Below are 18,440 nucleotides of genomic sequence, written 5' to 3'. Positions count from 1 at the left end.
GCACTAATTAAATGGACAAGTAACATTGCTGTTTTTTCTTCAAAGCCAGCAATACATTTAATGAATAAGTGACAGTCCCTTCTGCCTTCCTTCTCAGAAATAAATCAATTACAAGACTGTTGAAACCGGTTGACATGAGTCATAAAATAACTTACAGATATGTTGAAGCTAGTATGCTTGCACGCATTCCAGGCTTGCTTTGCTAATTAGCACCTAAAAAGGGCAGAATTTCCTCTGGTGATTAACTTTAATCATTTCAGTTGCCACTGCACTTTGGAGAAATTAAAATACTTATCCATGTGTAAGGTGAGGCGTACACTGTGGTTTCTTGAATCTCAGGAAGGTACAAGAGCTCTAATAGGTCTTGATTGCTTCATGTTAATTTAAGCCTGCATTGACTGCTTATACTGACCTGATGTGTAAACAATTAAGGATTATTTTGTCTAGCTCAAACTCAGGTTTGTTGTGGGCTAAAACACATTAGGTGCATAAACCCCATGCCTCTAGAAAAATCAGCATGTAATTGAGATCAGTAGAGACGGGTGTAGTGAATAAGCAATTATTTCTTGGCTAGCTTGCTTTCCAGTTCTTGATGAAGGGCATACCCCAGTCCCGTGTGCTCAGCCTGACACCTGACAGTGAAGTGGAATTTCATTGCTGCTGTCAGGCTGCATGTTCTGTTGGATGTGGGAGACCTTTTGCTTTTGTTTGTCCTCTTAGTACAGATTGTGTGAGCAATCACATGTAGCCCAATGCTGTGCTACACAGTAGGATCTCGCTCCTTCTCGTTAGTCTTCCTTCCATTGGTTTCATGTGTTCCAAGGAGCACTTGTGTCTTTGGGGAAATCCCTGCGGTATAGAAATAAATCTACAGCATCATAATGACAAAAAGGAAATTCCATTAGGGTTTGTGAAAAATGATGATGTGGAAGATGAGGTTTTGAGTCTGCCTCAAAGTGCAGAGGGAAACATTGAAATTAGACGTGATCTCCAACTGCTGTAGCTGTAGTTTTTGCGTGGCAGATTTCTTAGAAAAACTTCATTTGTGCTTGTCTGGAAGTAATATTGCTTATTGGTAGTCTTTTGAAATTTTTTCTAGGCGCATCTTTCAAGATGAAATTCCTTTTTTGGCTATTAGAAATTTGTCGTGTTAGACAGTTTTGGGTATATACCTAAGAGGAAGATATGTTACCAAGTCTATTTTGAAATTCCACTTCTGTATGGAAATGTTACTTCAAAAACTTTGACTCTTGTGAGCCCTGTTCATCAGCCAAGGCATGCTGCTGGAACAAGCTGGATATATCGGTGTCTGGCACATAGCCCTTCTCAAGGCATGCCGTGTCAGCCAGTAGCTCCCACAGACTTCATAAAAATAATTTTTGTATAGGACACGGCCAAATTTCTCGAGATCCTGGTGTGTTAGAACAGTTAGATTTGACTGTGTGACATGGCATGTTTGCTTCTTTGCATGTACAGCAAATAGACGCGTGGGCTGTTCCTCAGGAAAGCGTGCTTTCAGTAACGTGGCTTGAAATGTTCCTCCTTCAACAAGAGAGTTGTTTAGAAAAAGGTTTGCTCAGATTGTAAGATCTTTCTGGGCATTCTTTGCTGCTGACTTGTGCTTAGCTTTGCTTTGGATGTTCAATGAGAACTTGAAAAATGGTGTTCAGTAGCAGCAAAGCAGCAAGAATGGCTGCAAGTTCTTTCCAGTGTAAGAGAAACTGAGATACAGTTCAGATTATGTCGTTGTTATTCCGTGATTTTTAAGGCTTATTTACAGTAAATTGGAGGATCTGCCTTGGGAAAGGTCATTTGTCTTAACTATGTCACTCTACTTTATTTTGCTTATAATAAGACTTGCAATTTATTTTAAGAGCCAACAGTAAGACGGGACTAAACTTCTGTTGAATATTTTGCATTTGTGGTATACAGACCATCTACACTTCAAAGGAATTTTTAGTAGTTACTTGCCTTTTCAAACGTTGGGCCAGCTCACTTGTAGACACCTTAATCTTTGTCCTCTCTCTGTGGAGTCTTCCCCAGACGTGTGATGAATTTGAGTAGGATTCATGTCTAACAGCCTTGGGAAAGGCCCATCTTTCAAGAAAATGGGCTTGGTGTTGAAGCGTGTCCTCCAGGGCCAAATTTAGAAAACTTTTCTGCAACGTGCTGTTTGTTCCTTATAGCTTCATTTCTCATACAAGTATGCATGTGTCCTGCTGGGTGTGGTGCTTTTTTCTTCTTCATTTTAAGAAGGTAATTCAGATAGTATTTATTTTGGAGGTGTTTTCCTGGACAACTTGTTACCTTGAGGCAGTTGGCCAAAAGCCAGACTGATTTCTGCTTTCCTAAGTCTGGGATGGACCTGAACTTGTAAATGGAGTTGCATTATGCACGTTCTTCCTAATATATATATTTTTTCTTGTTGATATCTACCGTAGAAGCTTTTCTATTTTCCTATTGTATTGTAGCTTCAGTGTATCTTACTAATGCTACAGAAAACTTTCGGTCTGGATATGACCATCTTATCAAACCTTACCAGATCCAAAAGTACCAAGTTGGAGGAAGAGGTGGGGCAGAGTTTCAACAACAGTTCTACCATTCTAATGGCTACTAGTTTATGAACCTTTGCCTCAGCCCAGTTAATGATTACACCATAGGTTGCAGGCATCTGTTTGGTGCAAGAACCACCCTTTCAGGAGTCAGTGCAGCAGTTGATGGTACAAGTGGTGTTTCACTTAGTCAGACCAGTATGCCTAAAAGGTCCTAATTCCTGCTGGATCTCTGCCAGATTTAAAACTATTACTTTGCTGTAAAGTAGTTGGCTTTCAAATAACTGAATCATTTTAATTTATATTTGCTTTAACGAAGAACAGAGATGCCAGTAGTTTAAGAATGTACTTGAATATGATTTAAATTCACCCTGAATTTTTGGTGTAAAAAGTGAGATTGTCATAAATCCTCAGCATTGACCTAAATTTATGAAGGGTGAGAGGCTGTAAGGCTTCCTTGGTCTATTGAATTCTTCTCTAGCCTTTTACAATTCTGCTGAGACTGAGCAAGCTGGTGCCAAATACACCATCCTTCCAAATTGCATGCCCTTCTGTCAGAGCTCATCTGAGATCTGTACTCACTTTGTGTAGGACACTGAACAGATGCTATTTATACAAATAAGAACTGGCATCTTCCAATTATTTCAGGAAATTACCCTTTCCATCCAAAAATCCAGTTTAATAATGACCATAATGAAGGGTGTTAAACCTGAGGATCTTGGATGTTTCCTGTCTGGATGTAGTCTGAAACTTGTTGCATTGCAGAACAGGGAAATCTGAACCAAAGATAATAATATTTGATTGTTATAATTAGTCTCTTTGGCTGGACATTCACAGCAATTTTCTGTTTTCTTTTTAATTCCAAAGTAAGTGTTAATTTGGAACAATGTTAGTTTTAACTTAGCTCACTGTTACTGGGATTTTGAAGAGGAAAGGGACTTGATGTAGAAAGCATTGTTTGTCACTTAAAGCTTGTGTCTCTTCCTTCCTCTGCTCCCGGTGCTTCTGTGCAATGCTCTGCTGTGAGCTGTCTTCTTTTCTGCCCTTCACTATAAAGCTGATCAAAACTCTGGTCCAATTTTCTCTTAAATATTATTTTAAAATTCTCATTACGTATTTCTGTTTTGCCTCTGTTTTGAGAGCTTTGTGGTACTGGGAGGGAGGGAAAAACTGTTGCTTTCTAAATAACTAAATATGAAAAGTGTGTGTTGGCAGGAAACGCAGCAGCAGCTTGTAACTCGAGTGCCCCTTGATGAAATGGTGAACTCCAGAAAACCTACACTGCCAAAATGTTACTGACCAAATCGCTGTATGGCTAAAGTAGACATCAATACACCAACTCTTCCAAGCACAACACTATTACCTATTATTTCAAAAATAGAAACTCCATCAGCACAAGGTCCTTCGTGCTATGCTTATTTGTTGGTAGGCAGTTAAGTGCTGGCGTGGCACGAACTGGAACTGCTGGCATTTCTTCCTGCAGAACCAGTTGTTCTCAGGTGGTACTGCAAATAAGTAGGGAACCTGTTTGGTTTACCAGAATTGCATCACAGATGTGGAGGCAAATAGGACACAGAAGCTACTTCTTTTTGCCTCGTTTATTTATTTTTATTTCTAAGCTACACCTGCAGGTCAGTATCTACCTTTAGAATCAGCTGGAATAATGCACTTAAGTGATTGCATTAACAGATGTCCTTGATCCCTACTGCTACTTTGGAGTGGCTGTCTGATAACTGCCAACATCCTTTTCCTGTTCCTCAACCTTTTCCCTCAAGAAGTCTTTGACAAAAAGATTACAGAAGCAATTGGCCCTGTTAAGTAGATATGCCACTGGTGAGGAAAACAAAGTACACAACAGGCATGCTGTTTGACCATTAAAACCTCTGGTTTTGCATGGTGTAGACAAAATGCCTTTTACTCCACAGAAGCTCAAATCATGCCAAATAAGAGCTGGATAAACTGAAATATGTGACCTGGTTTCAGCACTGTTTTCTGATGAGTTTAGAAAAGTTAGGAAAAAGGGAGTACTTTTCTAAACATATTGAAGTACTGTTTCCATTTCCTAGATTAATATTTGTTACTTGAAAATGGATAAAATTTAGTGGCTTGATGGGTTTTTTTTGCTTGTAATTCAATGCAGGCATCTGTTTGTGTAATAAATGAATGATTTGGTGCTCTGTTTTTAATTCCTGGAGAGCACAATGCAGGTTTCAGCACTGCTTCTACCAAACACATGGGAGAATTGCTGACTCTGTGCTCAGTGGTTCAGAATTGCAAGCAGTAGTTACTGGGGAAGAAGGGAGGAGGGATTTTAGCCCCAGGTTTGTGAGGATGAGGGCTTTGGCTAGGAAATTTGATTTTAAGCTCTGAACTAGTTATCTGCGGTCTGCTGTCTTAGAACATCTGGTGCTGTTAATCCTGGTGATTGCTGTATATTTTTTTTAATCATCTCAGCTTTATATTGACTGTTAGAGAGACCTGAACATTGAATGTGCTAAAAGTTCACTAAAGGAATGTGCAGAAGAAAAAATTTAAGTGTTACACATTTGTTGCTTTATAATGCGTAGATTCTGTGTAGCAGCAAGTCTTTAATTCTGGTAGAGCCAGGTCACCCCATCTTTGGGTGACACGAATGGAACGACGTGAGAATGCTTCAGCTCTATGCAGCTTCCCATTTGTGTGGTACTGCGATGTAAATTACAGGAGGCCTTCTGCTTTTTTTTCCTTCTGACCTTTGTATCAATATATTTTTTTTCTTTTCAAGATCAGCAAAGAAGCTGCACGTAGTTAAACTGAGAGGAGGGTTTGGGTATTTTTGCTTGTTTGGTAGTATAAGAAGGTTGGTCTTTTATCATCAACGTGAGGTGAATGCTCAAGATCCATTTATTTGTAAAGGCAGTACGGGTTGCTCTGAGATCCGATTTTGCACACCACAGCAGAAGGGAATTGATGAGTCTGATTTTTCAAGTCAGAGTGCCAAGAAATGATGAGAAATGAAGAACACTGAGATTTTCTTCTTTCTGAAAAAATATTGGAAAAATATTTTCTACCAATAGATTGCTTTCACGAAATGACTTTCTGCTTCCATTTGGCAGTTATCGTTCTTGCTTTCTGTTAAAATATTTAACAAATGTAGTTGAAAATGGATGATAGAAAGCAAGAGAGTGGTATTTCTCTGTGAGGCTGTGAATATTCTTCACTCTGAAAGCAGATGCTTAAGTGCATACAAATTCACAGTGCAATAAAGCTCGGTGTTTGCAGCACTTACAAAACTGATGTGTTTTCTCCACTTAGCTGAGGGTGAGGAGAAATAAAGGTCACAGTGTCATTTATCCAAGTAGGATTTCTTCCAGTTGAGGATTCACAAGATATGTCAGTGCAGAGGAAGTGTCAAATGTTTTGATTTTCAAATCAAAAGAGAATGTTGCCTTTCTTCTTTATTTCTGTGAAAGTGGTTTCAGAGTAACTCCAAGAAAGACGAAATATTTCCTGCGAATCGAAGAGGCAGGATGTGTGGTCTCCTAGATACAAGGGCCACGGCTCCTCTTCACTTAGCTTCTGCATTGAGCCCCTGAATGTTTGTTTGAGGTGCTGCTTACTTCTGAGAGCAATCTTTGCCTTATTGAATAACTTTGTTTGCTCTTCTGTAGTGCATGAATGAGCATATTAATCTAACTATACAAGGAATGCTACTGCCAGCTGAGTCATCTTCATATGTTTGTCCATAAAATATTCATATAACAGGGACAGCTGCATCCTTCTGCAGTCTGTTCTTTTTAGAATTCCTAGGACTGTTCATAGATACCAGTTGTTTTTGCAGCAGGACCTCTCAGCTGCCCTCCCTTTCTGCCCCTCGTGGTCCTTTTTATCCCTTTCTGCTGAAGACGCTCAAATCACTACCAGAGCAGCACTGATGGGATGGGAAGAAGCGGCGCATCCAGGCTGTGTAATCCTTATCCATTCCAGCCCCCACGAATTCTTCTTTAGACTCTGGCTTTGGTGCTCGGTGGGGGAGACTGCATTCAGATTTCCAGGGGTGTTTGAAGAACAGTGTGAAAATGACTTTAACTTTGTCTGCTCTAAATGGATTTCAGATACAAGCATCTGCAGTTTGTTGAGGCTGTTTGCCTTGCTTGTTCCCTGCTGTTGGCATTATGGAGATAATGGTGAAAAGCTTTATCAACGTGTTTTCTGAATATAGTTAGCAATTTCTGTGAGATAAGGAAAATACTGAATCAGTGCCACGTATTTGATAATTTGTAAGTTATACCAAAGCGTTGCAGCAAACCTGGTCACTTAACGGGATTGATCTTCTGTCTTTATCTTTTAAGAGAGCGTCATGTTTTCAGATGATATTTCGTCTACATGTTTTAATGTAGTCTGAGACTAAATAGAGGCGTATCAAAGAAAACTGAAAAGCCAACGCAGCACTGACATGCACATGAGAAAGCTTCCTTTGAATTCATCAGTGGGGTTATTACATGAGTAGTTCTAGAGCATGAGTGATCTGCTTTTTTCCCTCCCCCCACATAGCCTTCCTAATACTGTTCTCCCAAAGGATTAATTCCAGCATGGCACACCATTTAACTCTTCTGGAGCATCTAGACAATTGCTTTTAGAAATGCTTACTTATACTCCTACTTTGAGATCTTGTTTTGGAGATGCCTTTTTTAAATTTAATGTGTATATGTCTAATCTATGCAAACCTGGAAGTTTTAGGTGATATTTGCAGTTTGGTCACCATTTAAGGTTAGCCTTGTTTCCTTGAGATGATAAAAACCTAATCAAGAGCGTTCAGTTAAATCCAAGTGTTGCTGTGAAGTTTTTGTCACCAGCTTTGACTAGTTAGCTCACCTGGTACAATTAGAAAGCAGTGTGCTGACTGGTAAAGAAGAGGAAAAATCCTGTGTGTAGGGGCTTTGTTTGTATTGTCTAAATTAAGACACCTGAGTAACTTCATCAGGGATATATTTAGGGGAGAAAATCTATACATGACCCTGCATGAGGACAGGATGCTCACTCAGCTTATATGCCTATGCAGTGATAACAGTATTTTCAGAAAATAGGGCCAGACATACTCAAACTCACTGGTGCCACTCTTTTTTTTTTTATTATTGTTTTTGTTTTCTTGCCCTGTTCTGGATTGCATGCTTCAGCTATTATTCCCTGCTCTGAGAGCAGCTGAAGTAGCAGAAGGGTAGAAATGTCTGAAATGGGTGGAACAGCAGCAGCTCAGGTCAGAAGCCACTGCACTGCTTCTCAGATAAGTAATCCCAGCTCATGAGTCAGAGGCTTAAGACTTTAATAGATGCAGCTCATGGCAATTAGTGCTGCAGTAGGATGGCCTTGAACCATGTTGCATGATGTTACAAGTAGGAAAGGTAAGGGAAGTACTCCAGAAAGTTAATTCAGTGTCTCCTGTAAAGAGGAGTCAGGGTAAGAGCAGTGTGTTTGAGACTTAGTTGAGATGTCAGAGGTGCCCCAACAAACAGGTGGGAGTACTAAAAGAATAACGCAGTGCTTCTGAACGGAAATGCATGGAGAGTTGTGAGCTTGCTTCTTCCAGATCTGTGTTTTTTCCCCCCCTTTGCCAGTGTGGAGCCAGGGGAGGTGAGGGCGGCAGGATGGGCTGGAAGGGCAGCCAGCACACATTGGTTTGTTGTGAGTCCTCAGCATCAGGAATCAGGCAGGGCTCTCCAGTTTGAAAGCAATTGAAATGTAAGAAGTAGCTATGAACACAACTGGTGGGACTGCATAACCAGTGTTAGTATTTGCACTTTTTGAAAAGTATTTCCTAGAGAACCAGATCTTTTTTCCCAAGAACACTTTCTGTACTAGTAGACACATACCTTGGTTTACTTGCAATATTTTTCTATATAAAGATTTCATTTACATGCATGGATATCATCAAATCTTTCTTGCTCTTACAACAGAGGTGTTCTATAACAATCCTTTTAAGAGAACAATTTTAGGAAGCATTTTACTTCATTTTTTTTCAGCTTTTGAGGGCAGGATATCCAGAGTGGAAGTGCAGGCTTATTGCTACAGGCTGTCAAACTTTTTAAAATCTTCTTAAAAAGTGCTCTAAATGTTTACATATCTTAGCTCTGCTGTATTACAAAACGTGCAGTATGATGTGCGTGTCTGAAATGAAAGTGCCACAACAGGATAAAGATGAGAGAAAAGCTGGGGTGCAGGTAATAAATTCCTCACTCCAGAAGATAGAGTGGAGCTTCTCTGTGAAAGTAACAAAACTTTCTCTGCTGTAACAAGTTATTTAAATGCACCTCAGAGGCTGGCTATGTAGATATTGTACACTGGTTACAGTAAAGAGTGTATAATGGAATATAGCTGACTGTTTTTTGTGAATTATTGATGGTGTGGTCAACAAAGATTGTTCTTAGAGGCCAGTAAAGGTTTCCTATCTTTGATAAATAAAGCTTAATACTTCTGTCTTGCATGTTTATTTGCTACAGACCAACTTAATTAAATGCAAAATACTTTTTTAAAGCAACTCCAGTGCTGTGTTTTTAAACTAACTTAAGTGGGAGATTCATTTTAGTGTGCCATCTACCCACTGTATCTTGTGACTAAGTGGTATAAATCGAAGCTGCTTTGGGAGGAGCAAGAAACTATGGAGAGTGGGGAAATACCTGTCTCCAAAACCTTAACCTGGTGACACAGTGCTGGCTTCAGAGCTGTAATTGATCTCTAAAGTTGTCAATCAAGGAAGCAAATACAGTTGAATGTATGTATGTGTTTAACTCTTCCACTGTTACTAGATTGTCTTTCCCTTTACAGTGGTTTTGATTGTATTTGCTTCTGTGAACGGAGAGTTGAAATAAACCTCAGAGCTTTAGTGATGAAGATCTCAAATAGTGCTACAGTGTCAAAGTGTGCCTCTTTCTTTTAAGGAGAGAGCAAGTTAACAGAAGTGCTATGTGCTGGTTATAGGCTTCTTCGAGTGTCCAGAGGATGGTAACGCCTAGATTGTTTACAATTACTTCTACATCAACTAAGCTTAGTGTCTCTCTTCCCTTGCAGTGAGTACATGCGAGAAGTTGATTGAAACCCTTAATTGCAGGGCACCGTGATCAGAAAGTTCCATTAATCACTGAAACTGATTTTTCCACATTTCTCAGAATGTGTTTTAGATGTTGTCATACCAGACACAGCGGGCTTGGATTCTTCACCATGTTCAGTAGAGGGCACCTCTTTCTGTTATGTGGAGATGCTGCTTCTCTTTTTATTCTACAAGATGTATATAATCATACTTTTAAAAAGTTAAATATAAATCACAGTTTCATCACAAGCAGAAGACAAAGCTGTTGTGCTCCTGACATCACAGTAGTTTGTTCGTGGCTTCCTATATGCTGTTCTGTCCTGCTCTCTTGAGCAGCCAACGTCTTTAACAGCAGGCAAACTGAAGAAAAGCCCATGGGACCAATTGAGGGAAGTGTCCCCTTCCTCTCATTGTATGAGTGCACACTGAGTATTGGAGTGTTGTTCATCTCAGTCTAGTGAAATAGTGGAATGATAAAGATACAAGTTCCAACAGAAGGCTCGGCCACATCACTGCTCATTTTTCAGTGGCTTTCTTGCTGACTGTCTCAGTATGAGAGAATGAGTGATGGCAAAGGCTGAGCTATGTTGTTCTCTCACACCAGCATGCCCATGATGTGAGTTCCCGATTAAATGTGAAAGTAGGTTTACTGGACACTTATTTCTGTGCATCTTGTGTTGCTGGCTGAAGGAAAAAAAACAACCAAACAACTCCATCCTGCAGAAGCAACTGTTTCAAAGCCAGGCCTTTATACATAATAGCTAGTTCATGTGGTAGACAAACAGGCAGCCTAGCATAAACAGAACACCAGAGTTTAGCATTCAACCATATTGGGGGGGGAGGAGGGAGGGTTGGGGATCATGCTATAAATACAAGAGAAAACAAAAGAGGTCTTTCTTGCTTTCTTGGCACCTCCTTAATAAATAAATAAATCGGTGAGCACAGTGTGTGTGTTTTCTGCCCTGTCTTCTGTATCCCATTTAGCTTCAGTTCAGCTAGCTTGGAAGAGACTTCTTCCACAATGCAGATTTGCAGAAGTCTTTCCCAGCTGATGAGGCACACCACCAACTATTTTGTTATCCTCTGTTTGTTTCTCTTCTGTTTCTGCCTGAAGAATGCTCAACAAGTTAGAGTGGCTAGACGCACTCTGCATTTGTTGAGTGGTCTCTGCTGTAAGATCATGAGCTATAAATGGGTGTGAGAAGAGAGCCTGATTTATGACTAGCAGCAGATGGGCTGCAGCATGGACCTGCTGCTTGCCAGGGTACAGGGCTGTGGCGTGGCTGGGCTGGCAGCAGGATGGTTGTTACACTGTGCAAAATGAGCATGTGACAGTGCTGCACATGGTGTGGAATTCTACAACTGTAAAGGTGGCAAAATCGGAGAAGGAACACACTTGTACTGGAGAATCTGGAAAAAAGGAAATGTTCTCCATGTTAACATATGGCCTCTTCAGGCACTAAGTAACTTAAGATTGCATTTGGATGGGGAAAAAAGTTTGTTTTATTTAGAGGAGCTAACATTAAAAGGAATGGATTTAAAAATAAGAAATCAACCCCTATCCTAAAGCTTTGTAAATCTATTCAGTTTTTGTCAAACAGTAATCTTTATTGTTTACAGGAAAACATGCTGGTCTTATCCCCAGTGAGAAGCCCCTTTGAGCATTTAAGTACAGGAAATGGAGGCGAGAAAGTACCATCCATTCCCAAGACAGGTCCAGTTATCTGTGACCTTACTCATGATAGGTGGTGGTTTGAACTGTTCTTGCAAACGTGAAGTCATGGAAATTCTGCTGTCTCACTGGGCTGTTACAGTACTTTCTCAGATGATAGGGGAAAAAAACCCTAACCTAAGCCCCTTTGCTGCAATTTTTGCACATTCCATCTTGTCCTGTTGAAATCAGTCAGAGTGCATCCCATCTTCATCTTTGCAGCTGCTTCTTTCATATTTGGAGACTGTTATGTGTCTCTGAAACCTTCTTTCCTATGGAATAAATACATCTAGTTCTTAAAATCTTTTAACGTGCTTCCTTTCCTCTATATGCTCTTTCTGTTCTTATCTGAACTCTCCATTGCCATGAGATGCTGGAAAGAAGATACAGTAGTTTGGCTGAGAACCAGAACCCCCTGAGTGAACCAGGAATAATCTGTCTGAACATCTGGCATGTCTAAGTACTGTGTTTACAGTGTGACATAGGCTTGTGTCGATCTTGGGATCTGCCATAATTCTTTTTTTTTTTTTTTTTTTTCTTTCCTGTACTGTACTGAATTTAACCAGTTATACTCTGACAGGGAATGAGGCAGCCTCTGGATTAAGCTATGCAGTAGTACTATGTAAGCTGATTTTCTGCTATTGCTGCTACAGCCATAAGGATGGGGAAATGTAAGGCAAGATTAGTTGGTGGACATAACAGTGTTTGTTAGAGCAGTTGGTGTTGTTGGGGGAGAGAAGCATGGTATGTGACACCTGAGGAATTCTATTTTCCAAAAAACTTTTTTTTTTTTTTTCTACCTTCCACCTGTTGTTGGTTTAGCAAAGGCCATTTTCTTTGCCTAACAAGTGGAAATTATTATATATCTATATACCTGACTTCAGTGTCAGGTGCTCATTTCCACAATCCTTCATTGTGCTTGAAGTAATCTGGGAGGAGAAACGTCTGCAAAAAGAGGAGTTTTTCAATTCTGTCACTTTTCTGCCATTGTGCAGCATAGTGCTGGCATGTGAACTAGGAGATGGGGAGGCTTGTGTAGCTGGTCAGGAAACACTATTAGAAATACATCTGGTTAATTATTAGAAATTAGTAAAAATTCTTTTTCCCTAATTTTATGGTTTTAGGCTTTTTTTCCAAGGAGATGTAGTAGAAAACAATTCAGTGTAATTCAATTAATACAAAATGCTATTTCATTATAGTTTATACCAGAGAATGACAGGAAATAGCCTTTTTTTCACCTGCCTTAATTGTTCAGGGCAAGCATGCTGTGCCATTCCTACTCAGCGGTGTATAGATTGCCTGCCTTGGTTTTGCTGTGGCTGATAGATCTTGCCAAGGATATTCAATATCTGTGCTAGGACTTGGCTGAACCTCGGCCACAGTTCTCAATATTTGATAACACATAGCTGGTTATCACAAGGCAGTAACCAAGAAGCAGTTGTAGAGCTTTGATGTGTGTTACTGCAGTGCAGCTGGTCGTCCTACAGAAGTGCCTGGAGGAAGCCACATTGCCTCTGCTTGATCTATTTATTTATACTAGAGGGGGAAAAAACAAAAACAAAAAAAGCAGCTCTACTATGTCACTGGATTAGTGCTGTAGTTGCCTGTTGTACCAGGGTACTTACAAATAGTGAAATCTAAAATAACCTTCACGAGGGCGTTTTCAGGTGTCATTGGTTTGTTCTGTAACTCCAGTATTGGCCTGTATTGATTAGCTGTGGATTTTCTCCGTAGTGTAAGCAAATGACTCTCTAAAGTGGCAATAAAATAATAGTGATATAAAACTGAAGTATATTCCTTGATTAAATTTCTTGGCAGACACTGAAATTATTTTGAGTGTGAACACATTTGTGCAATTACGCGTCTGCTCCTGTGGCAGCGTGCTGGGATATGTGCCAACACAAATTGTCTCTTTCTTGCAGTTTCATAAGCCAGAGTATTCTGCAAACTGTTTCTGGCTCCTGCTACAATGATAACATGAACTCAGTGATGAGTCTGCTACACCTGAACGTGAATCACATTCTACTTAGAGTTGTGCAGGAAGGAGGTAGAGAAGGAAGTCGTTGCCTAATTTAAAGAATCAGTGTCAACATCTATTATGCCTGTGAAAATCTTGTTGTAGACCTATGTTTGTGTGAATTCAAGGAAACTTGAATGAAAAACTGGCATAGGGATTCTTACTGTGTGCCAGGGATTCCTGTGAGTTGTGAAAGAATTCTGATTTTCTCATTTGACAGTTGATGTTATGGTTAACACAAAAAAAACTTAATCTAATGCCTTGCTTTCAATTTAGTGTTGGCATTTGGGCTGGAAATCAGCTGTGAATTCTGTGATGTTTTGACTGAGATGTTGGAGCGGCGCTTGCTGAAGCAGGACATGAAATTCAGTATTTTGTTCTGATAATGTAAATAATTGCTTGCAAGAATACTTACTGAGCAAATCTCTCCTGTTGACTGTCTTTCGTTTTGTTGACATAAAGATCCCACAATTTAATCTCAAGTTCAAGATATTCAATCAGCAAGTGGGTTTTTTACTTGATTGGGGCTGAAACTGTAGACACATCACTTACGGAAGTTTATAATGACTCTTCAGAAAATCCTATTTGAGATTCTTAACAAGCAATCTAAAGTTCTCTGAATTGTTCCATTTAGAGATAATGCGTTTGTAACAGTAATTTGTGGTGTTTTTGTTCTTTGAAATGATTGTAATGCCTGTGTTGCTAAGTACGTGCATGTTTAAAATCTTAATTTGAGGGAAATTGAAGGAATTTGTGTAAAGAGGAAGAAACAGACTTGTACTTAGATCTGAAGACTTGCTCGGAGTTGCATGCTTGTTCTCGTAAGAAGACTTGAGAATTCACTGTTGCCTCGAAGTATGGTTTGTATCATGAGTTGTATCACTCCAGATGTATGTTAAGTTCCTGCTCCATATTTTAAAATTGAATCATTTCCTTGTGGTGTTTCTGTTGAGAGGGGAGAGCACAGTTTCATACTGAAAGAGCACATGAGCTAATTACCTTGGGGTTTTTTGGTCATTTCTGTTTAAATACTCTGTTGTAAGGAAGAACTTGATCACCGGTAGCTGCCTTATTTTAGAAGCAGCGATACAGTAGGCCTCAACAGCACGATAAATGGGTTTTGTGTTATCAAAACACTTTTGTGGTGTTCTCTGTTGAGATAGAGATACTGCAACTGGGTTTTGTAGCTTGAAAACTCTGATTTGCTGCTGTTGCTGTGTCCATGCTGATGTATGTGCTTTACAGTTTAGATAAAGGGTACTGAGGCGGCAAATACCATAACATTTCAAAACTGAAAGTAAAAGGTGTGGTGAAGTTCAGTGATTCAGTAATTCTGAAAAAGAACTGGCTTCACTATTGAAAATATGTATTCAGCACCTTGGAGGATTGGCGCAGTTCCTGCAGCTTTGGCTGAGAACAGGCAGGGCTGGGATGTATGGCACTTCTGTAGTCCTGCAGCAGCATTCCTCTGGTGCTTGCAGTGGAGTAAGGAAGGAATAAAAATAGCAGCGGTAAACTTTCCATCAGTATTGCTCGAAGCTGAAGCCCAGAAGGAAGAAAAATAAATGCAGTATCACATGGTTATAAGGATTTTTTTAATGATAATGCTTAGTCTGTACAGAGTGCTGTCAGCCAGAAAGCTTTTAGTACTTCACAAACGCATGCTGTTGTTTCAGAAAACTGAGGTGGGAGCACAGCGCAAACCTCATACAGCTAAACACGTTAAATGGGAGGTAGCTGTGTCCCATCCTGTCACTGTAGTCTGCTGATAGCAGTATTCCCATCCTTTCCCTGTCACACCAACCTGCTGATGTATCTGAAATCTGTCGTTAGTCCATACAGGAGTAAGTAGGTCAGTCAGGGATGTGGATTCTTGATGGCTGACTGGAATGTGTTGGTGATGTAGCTGGACCTGGCTTGAGCTGGCCAGCAGTAGGTGCCTACAGCTGCACTGCTGTTTGTTTTCTTTTTCCTGTGCTCCTAGCAAATGTAATCCCTAATCCATGTGACCTACTGGTGGGATTCTGGGAGCAGATTACACTGGAGAACTGTGCCATCTGATCTGTACCTATAGGTTGGGGGAGTAGAAATGCTTGCATCTTTTACAATGCAAGTAGCTTTACGCTTCTCAGTAACTGATTTTGTCTAGGGCAAGCACGCTCCTCTTTCTTTCTTTCCCTTATTTTCTTGTCAAATCACTGCTTTGCATGCGCTACTGGCAATGGAGTCCCCTCCTGCATTGCCTCACCTTGGGCCCCTCCCTTGGGCCTTCCTTGGGCCTCGCTGTCCCTCAGAGCCATTTCCATGGAGACCAAAGCGCTCTGTTTCAAGAAAAACGTTTTTAGGAGCTGCTGTTTGGCCAGTGGAAGGACTTACTTCCTTAACGCGAGAACAAGTTGTAGCAGAGTGCCTCTTTTCTCTTTGTTCCTCCCTTGTATGCCACTAGTTTCCATCTGATTGCTGTCTCTTATCCATGACCGCCCTTCCTCGTTTCTTCTATTTCACTTTCTTTATCGCTGTTCTGATTGCATAAGAATCTTTTATCACCACCAGGAGCTTGCAGAGAGAGGGGAAGGGGCCCCTCCTCCGCTCTCCAAGCGTACTGCATGTTAAGGCCAAAATCCACGGGCTGTTCTGTAACTTGGCTGAGCGCTGCTCGCTGAGTCACTGCCCGGACAACGTCATGAGGGCTCAGAACGTGCCAGTGCCAAGCTGTGGCCATCAGTGCCAGGGGCCTCACCCCTGTCATTATTCATGGCTCTTGCTTCTGAGCTGTCACGTGTCCTTCGGCCTTACAGTAAATTGTTCATGCAGATGTTTCTGCTGATGTTTGTGGTAAGATTTCGGTGTCATCTTCTGGTTGATGGTAAAGAGCTTGAAGAGATAAATCTGTTACAGTGACTCTTGTGGCTTGGACAGTTGGACTATCCCTGACGAAAGTGATCCAAGAGATTCTTAGTGGATTGTTATTAGGGATACAAAACAGAAACAGCATTCCATCAAATGACAGGCTGGCTGCAGCGTGCACTGTCCTTATACTCTTCTTAAGATTACCACCTTGCCTTTCTGAAGAGTTGAATACTGAAAATTTGTAATATTTTGGTGATGAAGGGCTACTTTAGACATATCACTTTTTTTTTTTTTTTTTTTTCTTTAGTGATACTATAGACTAGCTCTGGCTTCAACTAGCACACTGTGAAATTGAGATTGTTTCTTTCTAGTTGCTTGTGGTGGTGACAGCCAGATGCTCAATTTGCAATATAAGCTGTTTTCAGAAACAAAATAACACCAAAAGGAGCGAAAACAAAGAAAATCAATGCCAGAGAAAATTGCAATGCTAAGGCAATTACATTAAAGGAATTCTTTCTCTACCCTATACTGCCTTGTTATCCTGTGATTCTCATCCACACATCTGTTTCTGTGCTTTGCTTAGATTGTAAATGTTTTAGAAATGGTCTATGTCTAAAAAATGTATCGTGATATTGGGGGGGGCTTTGGATGGTACTGCAAAATCTACCAGCATCAGTACAGTTGTGTTCTGAGTGCTACATATATGCACTTGTTCCCATCGCATTTTTTATGTTCTGATGTTAATGTATTTCTGCCTGTTTTTGATACGATGCAACAACTGGTAGCTCAGCAGAATGGAGGCATAGTTTCCATCTGCAGCCTTCAGAGGTACCTGCCTCTGACCTACCCCGCTGCAGCTGGTATGACATCCATGAGGATAATGCTTTGCTCTGGGGTTCTGTTAATGTACAAACTCAAATCAGCCAGGCTTTACTGCGTGCTGGACTTTTTCTGACCGTAAAAGGGGGAAAAAATTCTCCTAAGAGAGCTTTACAACATCTCTTTTAAAACATCAGGCCATGGCTGCATTGATAGACCACCAACGTGAGCTACTGCTTGGTTACCAAGAGGATAAAATTCTCCTCTAGGGAGATATTTTTATACAGTTGCTTATTCATGTTACAGTGGATGTGAAAAGCACTCTAATGTTCAGCAGCATAAAAATATTAAGAAAATTCCTCTCACACAGAATCTGTAATACAGCCTAGTTTTAATCTGTGATAGAACCAGGTTGGGTGGTCAATGTTGGATTATTCTTCCATTCTGATTTTAATCTCTTTTGCAAGCACCCAATCATTTGACTGCTTAAAAGTCAAGTGCTATCAAGCTCTGCCAGATACCTCAATCAGCATATCAAAGGAGTTGGAAAACTTCCAGGTGTACATTGACTGTAGCCTGAACCGGAGCTTTTGAGATATATACTTTTATATTCATAACCATTTCAATGGGACTGTAGACAGTGTAGTCTGAGAAAAAGACATATTCTGCACAGATTATCTTCCAATAGAAATATTCTCAGTTATTCTTTATACAGCTTGCAATAGAAAATAGAGTTAGACATAGAAACCTTCTGGATAAATAATCTATAACCAGCTGAGAAATAGCTTTGATTTGTAGCTTCCTTAACAAGTTGTGGTAATCAAATAGTACTGTACTCTTCCTCCTACCCTCCTACCAACACTGTCTGTGCCATTTCCCAATTCCTTCGTATTTTGCAAGCTTAGAATTGATGATGATGTTAATTTAGCTTCTGCTTATTTGCAGTTGTGAAACAGCACATAGGATAGACAACCTACAGGCTAGACAGGAACATTTGGGAGCCATCCAAGACTTGCTTTGAACCCAGAATTTTATGAAATGATGTATCTTTATAATTGCAAAATAAGGTTGCCATATTTAAAGCAGGAAGAGAGAAAATGAGGATTAATTTACAGCAATCATCAACAGGGAAAAAATGAACAGAACTACCCTTCTTAGGCTCTTTGGTATCTTCATCTACACCAGTAAGGCAGTTTGGATTTTTTGTTCCAGCTGTGTGGAAAGAAAGGAGGGGCAAAAGGCTAACTGTATTGTTTAATGATGGAGAGGCTGGAGAGGTTGTTAGCTTACAGAATATCTAATTGAAATTCCTGGAGTGACTGTAAGTATGGGGAAGTCTCATTTCTAATTTGCTATGCTGCAGAATGAAAGAGGTGTTCGTGAAGATGGTGGAGATTAACAAACTGACATTCCTCCTATGAGGGCAAC

The 18,440-nt window shown here is 40.2% G+C and overlaps 1 protein-coding gene across 1 annotated transcript in view; it reads left to right on the top strand.

Annotated features, from left to right (window-relative positions):
* ABHD17C (abhydrolase domain containing 17C, depalmitoylase) overlaps positions 1-18,440 on the top strand; it is a 31,792-nt gene that overhangs the window by 7,368 nt on the left and 5,984 nt on the right. The window lies entirely within an intron of this gene.

The sequence above is a fragment of the Meleagris gallopavo genome, chromosome 12 (genome assembly GCF_905368555.1).
Source record: "Meleagris gallopavo chromosome 12, MGAL_WU_HG_1.1, whole genome shotgun sequence".
NCBI classification, from domain to species: domain Eukaryota; kingdom Metazoa; phylum Chordata; class Aves; order Galliformes; family Phasianidae; genus Meleagris; species Meleagris gallopavo.
Note: the sequence above shows the minus strand (reverse complement) of the source record. Positions and strands in the feature narration are given on the sequence as shown.